We start from the raw sequence: 14,249 nt of genomic DNA, 5'->3' as shown, positions 1-14,249 counted from the left end.
CTCCGTTTGTGGCGCCCCCTGGATGAATGGCGCCCTTGGCCCATTGCCTATATTGCCAATGCCACGAGCCGGCCTGCATTAATGTAAATGCATGAGTGGTAACACAATGGGATTTATCATGGAGATTACCAGGGTCTTTCAGCTAACATTGCTGGCCTTTTTTGTGGTGTTTTGTATTTGCATTGTTCTGCACGTAGTAGGAGAGTAGTGTATGTTTATTTCGATTGGAAGAATGAAAAAATACCTATATGCGCATTACATTTTGAACATAAAAGTAGGCTGTGTTAAGAAAAACCGCTTCCCTGTCGATTTACTCGTGGCTCGGTCGTAAATACATGTCTGACATTTATAATGAACCAAGACAATAAAAATCGCTTCTCAAATTTGCCCATTTATGGTTCTTTATTTCTGAATGCCAGCTTGTCCCTGATAGACGTTCATTCATTTAAAAGGAGCTCTACCCCGTCCCAAGATGGCGGCTCTGTTGACGCATTCGCTCCCAAAGACGGCTGTATTCAACGCGACATCCAGTGTTTTTATCTCTGGTACTGATCTAGCTGTAGTTAGATTAAATACAGTACAACTCTTCACGTAAACCCGCATTAGAAACAGAGGTACAGAGAGAGTGTAAGGAAGCTAAACTTCATCCATTATTATAAAAAGAATAAAATACATTACTCCAGATTGCAGTGTTAGTTTGGCCTCCTTTGCATATTTTCCTTTTCCTTCACAATTCATTTATAAAAATAGATCCAGAAAAAGGAATAATTGGAATGTTTCCTTATAGAAACAGTGGGACAAGATAACACTGTGGCCGTTATGAAGCCAGGCGCCGAAAGTTGGTGACGTATCCCAGCTAATAAATGTTATTTATGAGAAAACTACAGTAATGTGGATGTCAGTTCTTCTTTATGCGTGAAGGATGGCGCAATGGCCCTGGTGGACGGCGTGGCCAATGCTGCTGACAGCCTTCGGCTATGATACAGTCCCAATGACCGAGCTGGAGCACACTTCCACTTTTAGGATTGGATGGAGAAGCAGCATACAAGATCGACAGCAAGACAACTTCACCTGTCCAGCAAACCAACCATGCTGAACTGGCCCCTACTAATGGAAGTGAGATGTACTTCTGCAGGGGGTGTTATAGGGGGAAGAACATCCTTGCGTCTGCCGGAGTGCCCCCTCAAGTGGCTGTGACCGAACTCGATGGATGAATTGGACTGCATGTACTATGGCTATGTTAAATGCCAAAATACAACGAAATAATGTTCAACGAATGTTATTGACATCTAATCATAGTGCATGGAAGCAACTGTGGAGTATTAGTTCTACTATGTGGTTACATCTAAAGCCTGAAATACCTCAGTGTAATGATACTTTATGCACTGGGCATGGGGGAATGTATAATGTAGCTACACACCAAGCTCAATGTAGATTCCACGGGTTGTCCATAATAGCTGGAGGGGCATAATGGTGTCGTGGATCGCCCAGGGGAAGCCCCTATGATGTCACGCGGGACTCCCCTGCCACACCCCCGCTGGTTTCCCTAGGAGGGAGTTGAGCAGCGGCCGTAGCGCTTCTACACCTGTCCCGAGAACCGGCAGGACCGGTTACCGTTTGCCCTCCTCTACCAGCTGATGCCCGTCGGGGTAATCGGCGAGCCTTTTTATTCGTGTTTGGCACACCTGCCGGTCTTCAGCCCTCCGTGCTAAGTTCCAGCGTTTATTCCCTGACCTGTCTCCACCTCTGTTCTGCCTCTTCCGCCCTTCGCTTATAGCCTAGCCCTCTCACTGCCGATGCCGATCGCCTGACCACCTGTCTGTTTTCACTACCTCGATTTTGGATTTTTTTTGTCTCTGTCCTGTTGCTCTCTCTCCCGGAGTTGACGGAGAAGATAAATATTGGACTGATCCGCTATAGCGTCCTCCTTATTTTCCGCAACCCCCGCCGTGATTAATGGACTCTACAGGTAAAGGGAGAATAGCTAGATACCTATACTAACAAAAGGTATGATATACGAGATTGTGATAAAACTGATAGAGGATATATATGCTCACTACGAACACGTCATACTAACCCATGTTTTGATACGAAGGGAAACGTGTGCCAATAGTACTATTGGCCCCCCCGAGATATGCTATTTGAAGTCGGTCCTCACATCCTTTGTGTGAGTACCATCCACGTCCATGAACATCTACCATACGTGCCGTATTCCGGATGTTAGAATAACACATATATTTGGAAATGGCAAAACAAAACATATTGGTTAAAAATTCGAACACCTTATGAAAGTATAAACCAAACGCAAATGTCACAAGCAACGCAGTTACTGAATATTTTTGAATGTGTGAAACTAACGTCAATATCTGTCATTACTTGTTGCACATGCTTCAAAATTAGTCAGAAATCTGTCCACTTAAAACTACGTAAATAAATTCTCTACTTGATGGGCTGGTGCTGAATGAATAGGCCAGCTGGCCAACTTGTGTCTGTGCCACTGACTGGCATCCTGACATATAATGACTTTTCCCCCCTCACTGTAAAAAGTCCAGACAGCAAATTAGTTAACAGTAATTAGTAATCACGTGTAGTTCTCATTTATCGTGATGTAAACTTCAAAACCTTTTCTGCACATTTTAATGATTTAATTAATATTACCTAATTTGTTTATCATTTTCTGCAATCACTGTATGTTAAAGCAAGTTTTAAAACTAGCTGTAAAATTATTGATGCTGTTGTTGAGCTGAAATTTGTTGCCGGAGCCTTAGGATATGCCTCTATACACAGGAGTGAGGGGATGGATACACTATTCTATGGATGCCTCTGAAGAGAATAATTATCCCGATTTTATATTGAGAGAGATGGTTAATTCCATTTTAATGCAGACTGGGTTCACAGCCCCTGTTCTGCCCTTGATCTTTTGCATGCATGCTATCATGTATTAGTTTACTCTGAATTTTGATCACATGTCAAACTAAATAAATTTTGGACTGGATTCCATGTTTTTACGCTGTAAGTTACATTTTTATTTCAGCATAATTATAAGATCCCGCAGGTAGAAAATAAGTCTGTTACTTAATAAATGACCATAAAGTAGTTGCTGCTGTATATATTCCATAAATATACTGAACTGGAGTTCTATGCATCCTTACAAAGTAATAACTGTAAGCGTTCTTTAAGTATGAAAGAGTTTAGGACATTGTCACCTGCAGTGGATGGCCACATGTCCCCATAATTATAACTTTAGATTATATTTCTGCATGACTGAGTATTCACTGAGTAACTGGTAGTGTTGGATGGTATTCACGCCTCATATTTACCATTTATATCAGTCTTCAAAGTGTTTAGATTATTAAGGCTGGTCTTGGTTGTTTTCTTGCCTGGAGAAACAGAAGTTTGATGCCATGACGCCACAGCTGCTCGCCGTTCCTGTCAGTACGGTGGAGGTAAGAGTTTGAAACGTTCATCAGCCTGTCAGCTACGCATCTCGCCTGGATACAGGACTCAGCTTTTATTCTTCCGTAATACGCCCTAAGCCCCTCACTCTACTCAATCTCAGTGCTGTTTGGTAGTAAATAAGTCATTGTCACTGACTGCCACAGATTACGGAAATTAAATGGCACAAGTGTAACCCTGTCATTTTAAAGAGGGTAAACTCTGATCAGGAAATTTACGATGTCAGAATAAACTGATTTTTTAAAAGAACTAACTAATGTGCCCTAATAAGGAAATGCATACAATCAGAATAAAATATCTGTGGTTTTTAACAGTGGTACAGTAACAGTCTGATAAAGAAAGGTATCAGATCAATATATCTATAGCATGTAATGGAACTTGCATGAATATATTCTCCCCTCCGGAATTCATAGTTCCAGTAGTTATCAGAAATTGCCGTTATTCGGAAAATTACAGACTATGAACAAAAACGGACAATGCAAGAAAATAAAAGAATGTGTATGACGGAACTCTAGAGTATTTTTGCAAGGGTGGGTACTAGCTGGTTTATGTACTAGCTCACATTCAAGAAACACCATAAATGCTACTCATACACAGTTGGGGGGCAGGGGTCAATACATAGACCAAGTCCTTGTGCCTGTAATCGGAAGGTCACCGGTTCAAACCCAGCCTCAGCACGTCTGCGGGTCCTCGAGCAAGGCCCTTAATTCCCCCCAGCTCCCTAGACGCCCCAACAGGTAGCTGCCCTTCACAGACAACTTACTCCACAAAGGGCATGTTGAGGGAGACACAAAAAACGCAATATCCCCACAGGGATTAATAAAGTATTGATTATTATTATTATTATTAGAAGTTGTAGACGATGAATTCCAGCTGAATGATGTTAATTTACACATTGCTGAAACTAAAGTGGAACACCTCAACATAAATGATCTAGAAGCAGGCAGTGTGAAGGTGTCCACATCACATGGCGATGTGGTGAAGGGGCCTCTGCAAACAACGTATGGGAAACAGAAGAAAGGAAAGAACCGGCAAAATTACACCCCACTGTCAAAAACGAGAGCCGGTGGCTGAAGCTGAACATCCTTCTCAGCCTGTTATTTGAATTTGTCAAATTGTTTTTAATCATTGTGGGATTAGCCCCATTGAACCCTTCACATACATACTTACAGCATCTCTAATATACTTTGAATTGTAAACATGTTTCTTCTCTACATCCATTTATCCATCCATCCATTTTCCAAACCGCTTATCCTATCGGGTCGCGGGGGGTCCGGAGCCTATCCCGGAAGCAATGGGCACGAGGCTGGGAACAACCCAGGATGGGGGGCCAGCCCATCGCAGGGCACACTCACACACCATTCACTCACACAGGCACACCTATGGGCAATTTAGCGACTCCAATTAGCCTCAGCATGTTTTTGGACTGTGGGGGGAAACCGGAGTACCCGGAGGAAACCCCACGATGACATGGGGAGAACATGCAAACTCCACACACATGTGACCCAGGCGAAGACTCGAACCTGGGTCCCAGAGGTGTGAGGCAACAGTGCTAACCACTGCACCACCATGCCGCCCCTACATCCATTTATTTCTTACCTATTATGCAATGTAAGGGGAATCTTACTAATGCTAATAATTACAACTAATATTGTAACTGTGTTTTGCTTATGTTTGGAAGTCCTGGGTTAAGGACGAGGAGTTTTGTGCGTGCATGCGTGCCTGCATGTGTGCATGCCTGTGTAAGTACCTACCTGTCTGCGTGCCTGTGTACATGTCTGCCTGTGTGAGTGCATGCGTGCTTGTGTGGGTGCGTGCATTCCTGTGTAAGTACCTACCTGTCTGCGCGCCTGTGTGTGTCCGTGTGTGTGCCTGCCTGTGTGTATATGTCTGTGTGTGTGCATGCCTCTGTGCATGCCTGTGCTTGCGTGCCAGTGTCCGTGCATTCCTGTGTGCTTGTATGCACCTGTGTCTCTGTGTGTCCTTGCATGCATGGGTGCCTCTGAGTGCCTGTGAGCCTACCTGTGTCTGTGCCTGCCTATGTGTGTGTGTGTCTGCGTGCGTGCCTGTGTGCGTACATTTGTGCGTGCCTATGTGTGTGTGTGCCTGCCTGTGTGCGTGTGTGCTTGACTGTTTGGAGGAGTGCCTTTATGCATGTGTGCATACTTGCCTGTCTGTGTTCGCGCGCGCTTGCCTGTCTGCCTGCCTACTTACATGCCTGCCTACTTACATGCCTGCCTACTTACATGCCTGCCTGTGTGCACCATTCACACTCATGGTCAACTTGTTAACTCCAATTAACCGCAGTATGTTCCCAGAGGCGGGTGGCACGGTGATGCAGTGGTTAGCGCTTTCGCCTCACACCTCTGGGATTTGGGTTTAAATGCGGCCCTGAACAGGAGAAGCCCCTGCGGCCCTGAACAGGAGAAGCAGTTTCAGAAGATGGATGGTTGGATGGTCCCAGAGTTGTGAGACAACAGTGCTAACCACTGCACCACTGTGCCATCCCCATGTATGGGATATATAGGAGAAAACCTGTTACAGTTATCCAGTGTGTAACATGTCAAATCATATGACCCAGCCTGTTCCTAAAGGGGACTCGAGAGATTCTGAGTTTAAGAGCCAATAAGGCACAGTTTAAGTCTCTGTAGTGTAAAAATAATGTAACAACAAACAGTTCTATCAACCTGTATGAAGCATATGCAAAATCAATGAACAATGCAAAAATAAGTGTAACTGTCCTGCACTATGTAGCGTATAGTATAGTCATATATACTTAGTCAGTTAATTTTTAATTAGTTACAATTTTGATACAAATTACTATACATTTTAGAAGAAAAATGTTCTATCTATAATTTCTCATGTGTCAGTAATGGCTGGCTGCTTTTGCCAGGTTCCATGTATAAAGTAAATAAGGCTGAATTTTACTTAAATATATGTAGTGCTGATATTAGGAAGAACCATCATTCTTTAGAATTCCACATCCTTTTAAGTTTGGTTCTAATTGTGGTTGAGGAATACCTTCTCTTAGCATCCAAGAGATAGCTTCATTTTCGATTTTGTATTTGTCGCTCCCTCGCTCAGACCTTTGTTCTGTAAACTGCTGTTCAATACTCTCAGCTGTAAGCTTTTCGTTGATCTTTGTAAATACCGTTCTGAATACGCCTGGATGGCTCTGGATAGCATCCAGTAGTCCACAGCTACGAAGCCCATCCTGGAACCTATAAAAAATTTTGATACATTGATCAAAAGAGAAAAAAAACATCCACTAATTTTGAATGCCCTATAAACTTTGAACATGGATAATACATGATGAGGAACATGCCTTTCAAAGTGTTTCCTTATCCTGAAGGACAAACCAATTAATGACGTCTTGCACCACTTCATTTTTATTACTGACAGAGATGCTTCGCAGACATCCAGCCAGCATCAGGTGGGTCTCACATCTTTCAACAGCTTTGTTCAGGTTTTTCTTAAACTCTGAAGCCACAACTTGACACTGGATTGAAAACATTTATTTTTACAGTGAATTATTTGTTCATGCAAACATTAATATCAAGCTTTTCAAATGCACATGAGCATAAAGAGAACTGACAAAACGTACTAAAGAATACGTAAACATTGCTATAAACACCATTTTAAAATTGTACAGCAGTCTGAAATGCAATTATTCACGTTCTTCCCCTACCTCTGACAGCAAGCTTTTTAATTCATGATCATGAATGTCCTCAATGTCTGCACTTTCTGCACCTGACACTATGGCTTGATACAAGACTGGAGCAAAGAAACGTGGGGATGGTCCTCCTTGAACTATGCCCATTGCAATCAACTCTCCTGCATAAAAGTAGCTGTTTTCTTTTAAAGCTACCAGAGAAATATGAGAAATCATGCAATTACATTCTCAACAGTAACCAAAGCCTGACATATATATGAAATGTTTGATGGTTTCCCTCTGCAACACTTACACACATATATGGCACTCCAAAACTCGCTGGTAGTCAGAACCTGTGAACACTGGGCTCTGCCTTATATGTTGAAATGCAAGTCTGAAGAACTCCCTCATTGGGCCACCCATATAAACTGCTTCTACAGAATTTCCCTCATAAGTGAATTTGGCATCAATTCTCTTTCTGGCAGAGAAATTTGGTCTCCTCATTGTGCGGACAGCACCATCCTAAATGTTCTTCCGGTTGATGTTGAAGCGAAGAGCTTCATCCTTATCAATATTCCTTTTGCAGCATCTGCAAGACATCCTGCAGCCTGAAAAGACAGTCACACAACCAAACATAAAAAAACACTACATAACAAAATTGCGACATTTGAACATTAAACTCACTTGACATTTCTATCAATGACTCTTCTATAGCTCGACTGATTTGTTCATCCTCTGACTCACTCACATCAGAGCAAACAAGGTCCAAATAGTCCCTGAAAAAATTTGCTCATTTGAGGTTGTTCTTACATTTTCTATCTTTCTGAGACCTCATTTACATTAATCATACCTGTATGTACAAACAGATGGACTTTCTGTGTCTATAACAGTGGAAGTTAAAATCTGCGGGGTGATATCAGCTTGGATGTTAGCTAGTGATTGTGAAGTACAAGGTGCTTCCTCTGCCTGGCATCTGGTATCTGGCTGTTGGTTTTGCTTTACAAGAAGAATATAAAGACATTTTCATTTAAATGATACATTAAAATCACTCAGCATACATCTAAATACTTTAACAAATGCTCAGCGAGTTTTAAAGTCCATTTAACACACATTGAAATAATGTCTCAGGTGATGCAAGACAAAAAAAGTCTAAATCATGTATTTTACCTTGAGCACTGTTCAACATGCTGAACTAGAGACTGCATGGGAATATAATTTCTACAGGTCTGACATTTTTCCAGCACCAATGCTTGGCCCTTAAGGTAGAAAGCATAACAGTTAAACACAGCATAATACAAACAAGACATATGTAAATCTCTGAACATAACTCTATTTAGTAATTATTTGTAGTAGTTTAAAGAAATTGAAGATATTTCGTAGGAGAAGTGAGATGCTTTCATGAAACATTTACAAGTGTACAAAAAAGGCAAGATTTTTTGTGACTAACCTCATTAAGCTTACACAATCCATCTGTGCTTATGCTAACTTGGACGGAGTGGACGGATATAGTCGACTGCCTGATTCAAACCACTCTCTGTTCTAAGGTATTTCACGCTATATCCATTGGGTGGTATTGGCAGAGGTTCCAAATATATTGATCTAAAACATCCCAAAATTTGAAATCCTCCAGAAGTATTAAGTGGTGGATAAGCTGCATACAGGACATCTCAGAGGTCTTTGTAATTGCCATTTTTATCTGGGAATGTTATTCGCTTCCTACCTAGGCCACAGTTCTGTAAATGACTATGTTCTTCTGGCAAAGGATGGACATCTTTTTCCGCAAAACAGAAGAAGTCATGTGTCCATGACTCTGTTGTTATACTTGCTCTCTATTTCACCCTTTGGTATGGGTCCCTTTGTCCTCTTAAAACGGTCATACAACTGGAACAGCTGGACTAGATTTCTTTCAATCTGGTCCTGTCTAGATGTGTTAAATTCAGAATGTGCAACAAGTGCAGAAAGACTGGCTGAGGTTGACACCCCAGGTGTTTGATTTGACACCAGTGATGTCGCTTCTGCTACAACTATGTCTGAATTTTCAGACTGTCTCATTAATATCCTTGCAGCTTGATGCAGAAGTCTGGCTAACTTTGGAGACTCGCCACTGGGAAAAAATGCACAATACAGTATGTACTCAGTTATCCAGACATAATTAGTCTAATGTCTGTTTCAGCAAAGAGTAGCTGTAACTGGTGATTGTGATCTCACACACTACTAAAACAAAAGTTTAACGAATAATATAGCATTAATAAAATAATGTCATATTAAAGTGAAAAAAGTACTTTTAAATCACATAGCTTTCTAAATTTTAACGTCAAGATATAGCAAGTTCGACCCAATGAAAAACATAACTTCTAAATACTAAGAAGTGCAGGGTGCTGACTACTTGTCATCTACTTAGATTTCCAAAAGGCTTTTGATGTTGTCCCCCACAAGAGGCTCCTACTTAAACTCAAAGTGACAGGTATTTTAGGTACCGTAGCCACCTGGATTGATAACTGGTTAACAGATAGGAAACAGCGAGTAGTTATAAGAGGCACAATGTCACAGTGGGCTTGCGTTCATAGTGGGGTACCGCAGGGTTCGATTTTAGGACCACTATTGTTCCTAATTTACATAAATGATATGGATACCAATATATACAGTAAACTGGTGAAATTTGCAGATGACACCAAGGTGGGTGGTGTAGCAGATACTGAATTAGTGGCTCAGCAGCTACAGCGGGATCTTGATTTAATTAGTGACTGGGCCGATACCTGGCAGATGAAATTTAACGTCGATAAATGTAAGGTACTCCATCTAGGGAGCAGAAATATAAAGTACAGGTATTTCATGGGTGTCACTGAAATAAAGGTAGCTGATCATGAGAAAGACCTTGGTGTGTATGTTGATGCTTCCATGTCCCATTCTCGCCAGTGTGGGGAAGCAATAAAAAAGGCCAATAGGATGTTGGGGTATATCTCCAGGTGTGTGGAGTTTAAGTCAAGGGAGGTAATGCTAAGATTATACAATTCCTTGGTGAGACCTCACCTAGAATATTGTGTGCAGGTTTGGTCACCATATCTTAAAAAGGACATTGTGGCCTTAGAAAAGGTGCAGCGTAGGGCTACAAAAATGATTCCTGGTCTTAGAGGAATGTCATACGAGGAACGGTTACTTGAGCTAAATCTGTTCAGTCTCAAGCAAAGGAGATTGAGGGGGGACATGATCTAGGTATATAAGATTCTAACAGGTTTGGATGCTGTTCAACCAAATAGTTACTTCAGCATTAGTTTAAATACACGAACTCGTGGCCATAGGTGGAAATTAGCGGGAGAACATTTCAAGCTGGATTTAAGGAAGCACTTCTTTACGCAGCGTGTAGTCAGAGTATGGAATAGCCTTCCTGATAATGTAGTGCAAGCTGAATCCTTGGGTTCCTTTAAATCAGAGCTAGATAAGATTTTAACGACTCTGAGCTATTAGTTTAGTTCTCCCCAAGCGAGCTTGATGGGCCGAATGGCCTCCTCTCGTTTGTATAGTTCTTATGTTCTTATGTTCTGATTACTTCTGTTGCTTAGTTCGATGTTATTTTATTTCCAGGTGTGATGTGCCGAGTATGAAGCTATTCGCCGCATTATAAGTATGAAAAGAAGACAGAATATCAAAAATATCGAGGCAGAATTAATTCAACAAAGTATCAAAAATATTATTCAAGAAAATGAAACACTTCTTGCGACTGAAGGCGTCTGTCGTCGAAAAGCGAAGCATTACTGTCGCCTTTAAATCATGTCACATTTGCGACGTTTTACAGGAGGTAGTTAATCTTAACTTCAGGTTTGTCTGTAAAATATCATTATAAACAAGTAATGTGAGTTTTCAGTTTGCTTAAAGCAAGATAAATGAAGTTACACTTCCTTTAAAATGAAAGATTACAATCCGTGGCAGAGGGGCAGTTTGCAGCACAACACCGGCATTAAACATCAGCATAATTAAAGCCAAACTAAATGAGTTTAGCGTCATTCGGTAATTACATAGCACAATTATATAACTTAATACATACATATAATGTAAGGACTTCCATATATTGCTGACCAGGAAAAACTTTAAGTTCTAACACGCTGTCAGCGCGTGCCTCGGTGTCCCCACAGTGCACCCACAGTCCTTTGCATGCACCGGTGCGCCCTTAAAACTGCAGGAGCCTTCTTACAGGCATGATTTTTATGATCGCGCATTGCATTTGTTTGACTTTATTAGGCTAAAACTTTTGTTCTAACTCAGACTTTCAGTTTCATGATGCAGGCCCCAGGTGCTACACAGTTAATGGTCCCTGAGTGCACCACAGCTTTCGCTATAAAACAATCTCTCTACAGCCATATTTGGGGGCTGCCACAGGGGTGGCCAGAGGTTTCCAAGGAGGGATGTGGCCGCCCCTTGGAGGCGCCCTTGACATTAAGAGGTGGGGAGATACAGTATATTGTCACACTGGGCCTCCTGACCCTTTGGGCCAGTAAGGCCAGTGTCTCTCTCCGGTAGGCGATCACCTCTTTATGGTGTCTTTCATACTGCTCCATCAGGGCTGCCGGTTCCTCCCGGATGCCCCTCAGAACAGATATTTTTTCCACCTTCAGACCTGAGGAGCTCTTCACTACATTGGCAGCGAATGTTTCTGCACCAGTGGGCTTGAGTGCGTGGGGGGAAGGAGGGGCGTGTGGTGACAAGGAAGCAGGATGGTTGGGGTTTGGTGATCTACCAGACTGAAAGGTATTCTGGGGACTCAGGGGACAGTGTCGCCCTGATGTAGAGGGGCCTATAGGAGGGATGGCTGATGTAGAGGAGCCAGGTGTGGAGGTGCCACACATTGAGGAACCCTGGTGATCACACTACAGGGGGACAAATGTTGGTGGGCCAAGAGGAAGTGGCTGGGGAGTAGAAAGCACAGATGTCTGGGAGGTGGGTAGACTACAGAGATTTATGCACCCCGGGACTCCCTCAAGTGCTTCTGAGATCTAGGATGGCCAATACTCGGTCCTCCCCAGGAGTGAGAGAATGCAGACTGGTGCTCCCCCCAGCCCACCTCACCTGCTCCCTCCAGAGTGCTGCAACCATCCTTTTGGTGATGCTGACATCGTCCCTGCACTTCCTCCTCATACCCTCTGCCAGTCGGCAGCAGCCATGGCCCGCAGAATGTATCTTTTTTCTTTCATCTCCTGCTATATATTTTCCTGATATATATTTGTCTTTTGCAAAGTGCATCGTGGTATAGGAAACGTACCCCAGAGCAGGACTTCAGACTAAACCATTTTCGGGAAGGGTAGGTGTGCTTGGGGTGAAAAAACTTTACATTAACTGGTGAGATAGATTAATTTTATCTGTACTTTTTTGAATATGAAGAATTATATTATTTTGGGGGATATCTCCCTATTTTAATGCTGGAGGGAGCCCCTCCCCCCAAATTTATGCCTGACCCACAAACCCACACACTGTTCACAGATGAGAACAGCGCAGACCCTGCACGGTCATGTTTGGCAACTCCTTCCAATTTTATAGCCCAAACCAGGAGTAAAAGATGTCGAAAATCAGACCCTTCATAAACTTTTCTATCTTCAATGATACTCCATAATGCTGCTTAAAATGAAGCAATGCACGCACAAGTTAAAGCTCTTTTCGTTTTAATGAATGAGGAAAGAAATAGTTTTGGATAAAGAAATGAATTAGTCTTTTTTTTCCATGTGAGCATCCTCCTGCAGCCTTTAAATATGGAAAAGTGGCTGATGGATGGACTTCTGAGTGAAACTCATTACCCCAAATTTTCTTAAATTGGCTTATATATTTACAACATGGTGACTGCAACAATAATACACCTACGACTGTGGTGTTCTACCTAGAGCACCACTAGAGGGAGCTCACACATTCTATTGTACTTGCCACAGTAACAACAGTGATGTATAGGAACAGTTAGAAGCCGGTAATTTATATATAAAAAATGTAATTTCATTAATCTGAATGGGTGGGCCCAGCTGTCAATCCCACCCAGGCCTATCCATAGCTCCGCCTCTGTGTCAGTCCATCTCTTTGCAGTCCAAGTTGTACATCTACCAATCTGGACAGCAAATTTACAACCGTTCTGTTTCGGTGGTTATATTTAAGGAATGTCACATTAGTAAATTCACGCTTTACATGAACATCTGAAATGGGCAGAGACAAAATCTGCAGTACAGGCAGACCAATGTCTTTAAAACTCCTTTTTCCTTCAGCACCCTCATACTGCAAAACCTCAATCCAAAGTTCTCCATGTTGTTCATCTCTGTGAAACTGCAACAGGAGAGCTCTCTCCACTGGTTTTCTAATTCACCAAGGGAACAGGAAAGGCCCTCTTTTGGTAGGCTGCCTACTGCAGGTAATCTTACCCGGGGATGTAGCATCTCCAGCTTACTCAAGTGACTCTGGAAGTCGCATTTGATACTGTGTCCAGAAGCAGTCCATGCTGCGCTTAGGAATGACGTCTGTTTCAGTGTAGAATTGACTGTAAATTCCTAGCAAAAAAAACTGCCAGAAAAGTATTGCAAAATTGCTGTTAATCACTGTAAAACCCCCAGCTCCATGGGTGTCCCTACAGGTGGCTGCCCTTTGCTGCCAGGCTTGCTGTCACCTTCGTCTGTGCCCATGTGTCAAGTAGGGCAAAATGGGGTAGGTGAAAATAGAATTTCCCCAAGGGGAGTAACAAAGTACCTTCATTTCATTTAGAAAAGAATTCCAAAATGTCTTTTACAGGTTTTGTCGTATGTAAATTACAGCAATTGTCTTTTTTAAACAGAAAAATAACAATTAACTGTAATCTAGTTTAAAATGTTATCATGTATTCTATTCAAATTATTGAAGTTACCTGGCAACTGGAATTGGCAAATACTATTGATTCCAATGAAACATTTGAAACCACAAAATCACATGAAGAAAACGTACGCTGACCGTTACTGAAACGACCTGGTATCTGTTTCATACCTCACTTTACAACACACAGGACTTTTTTTTAACAATTTAAAGGCACAAGTTATTTTACGTCATGGCCAAGCCACCTTTGCTAGTTTAATGGCAGAAAAATAGTCAAAGCCAGGCGCCTGGTCCACAAGGGATGTACTCAGTCACTGCTGTGTTTATGGTT

At 42.1% G+C, this 14,249-nt stretch overlaps 3 protein-coding genes across 4 annotated transcripts in view; all 3 read right to left on the bottom strand.

Moving 5' to 3' along the window:
- The window catches only part of LOC125724129 (uncharacterized), a 229,571-nt gene that overhangs the window by 56,104 nt on the left and 159,218 nt on the right, over window positions 1–14,249 (bottom strand). The window lies entirely within an intron of this gene.
- Window positions 1–14,249, bottom strand: part of LOC125724132 (uncharacterized) — a 160,894-nt gene that overhangs the window by 55,394 nt on the left and 91,251 nt on the right. The gene's annotated exons all lie outside the window — the stretch shown is intronic.
- The window catches only part of LOC125724131 (uncharacterized), a 72,291-nt gene that overhangs the window by 55,346 nt on the left and 2,696 nt on the right, over window positions 1–14,249 (bottom strand). The window lies entirely within an intron of this gene.

The sequence above is a fragment of the Brienomyrus brachyistius genome, unplaced genomic scaffold, assembly GCF_023856365.1.
Source record: "Brienomyrus brachyistius isolate T26 unplaced genomic scaffold, BBRACH_0.4 scaffold55, whole genome shotgun sequence".
Taxonomy (NCBI): Eukaryota; Metazoa; Chordata; class Actinopteri; order Osteoglossiformes; family Mormyridae; genus Brienomyrus; species Brienomyrus brachyistius.
The sequence above is the reverse complement of the archived record's forward strand: the minus strand, read 5'-3'. Positions and strand labels throughout refer to the sequence as shown.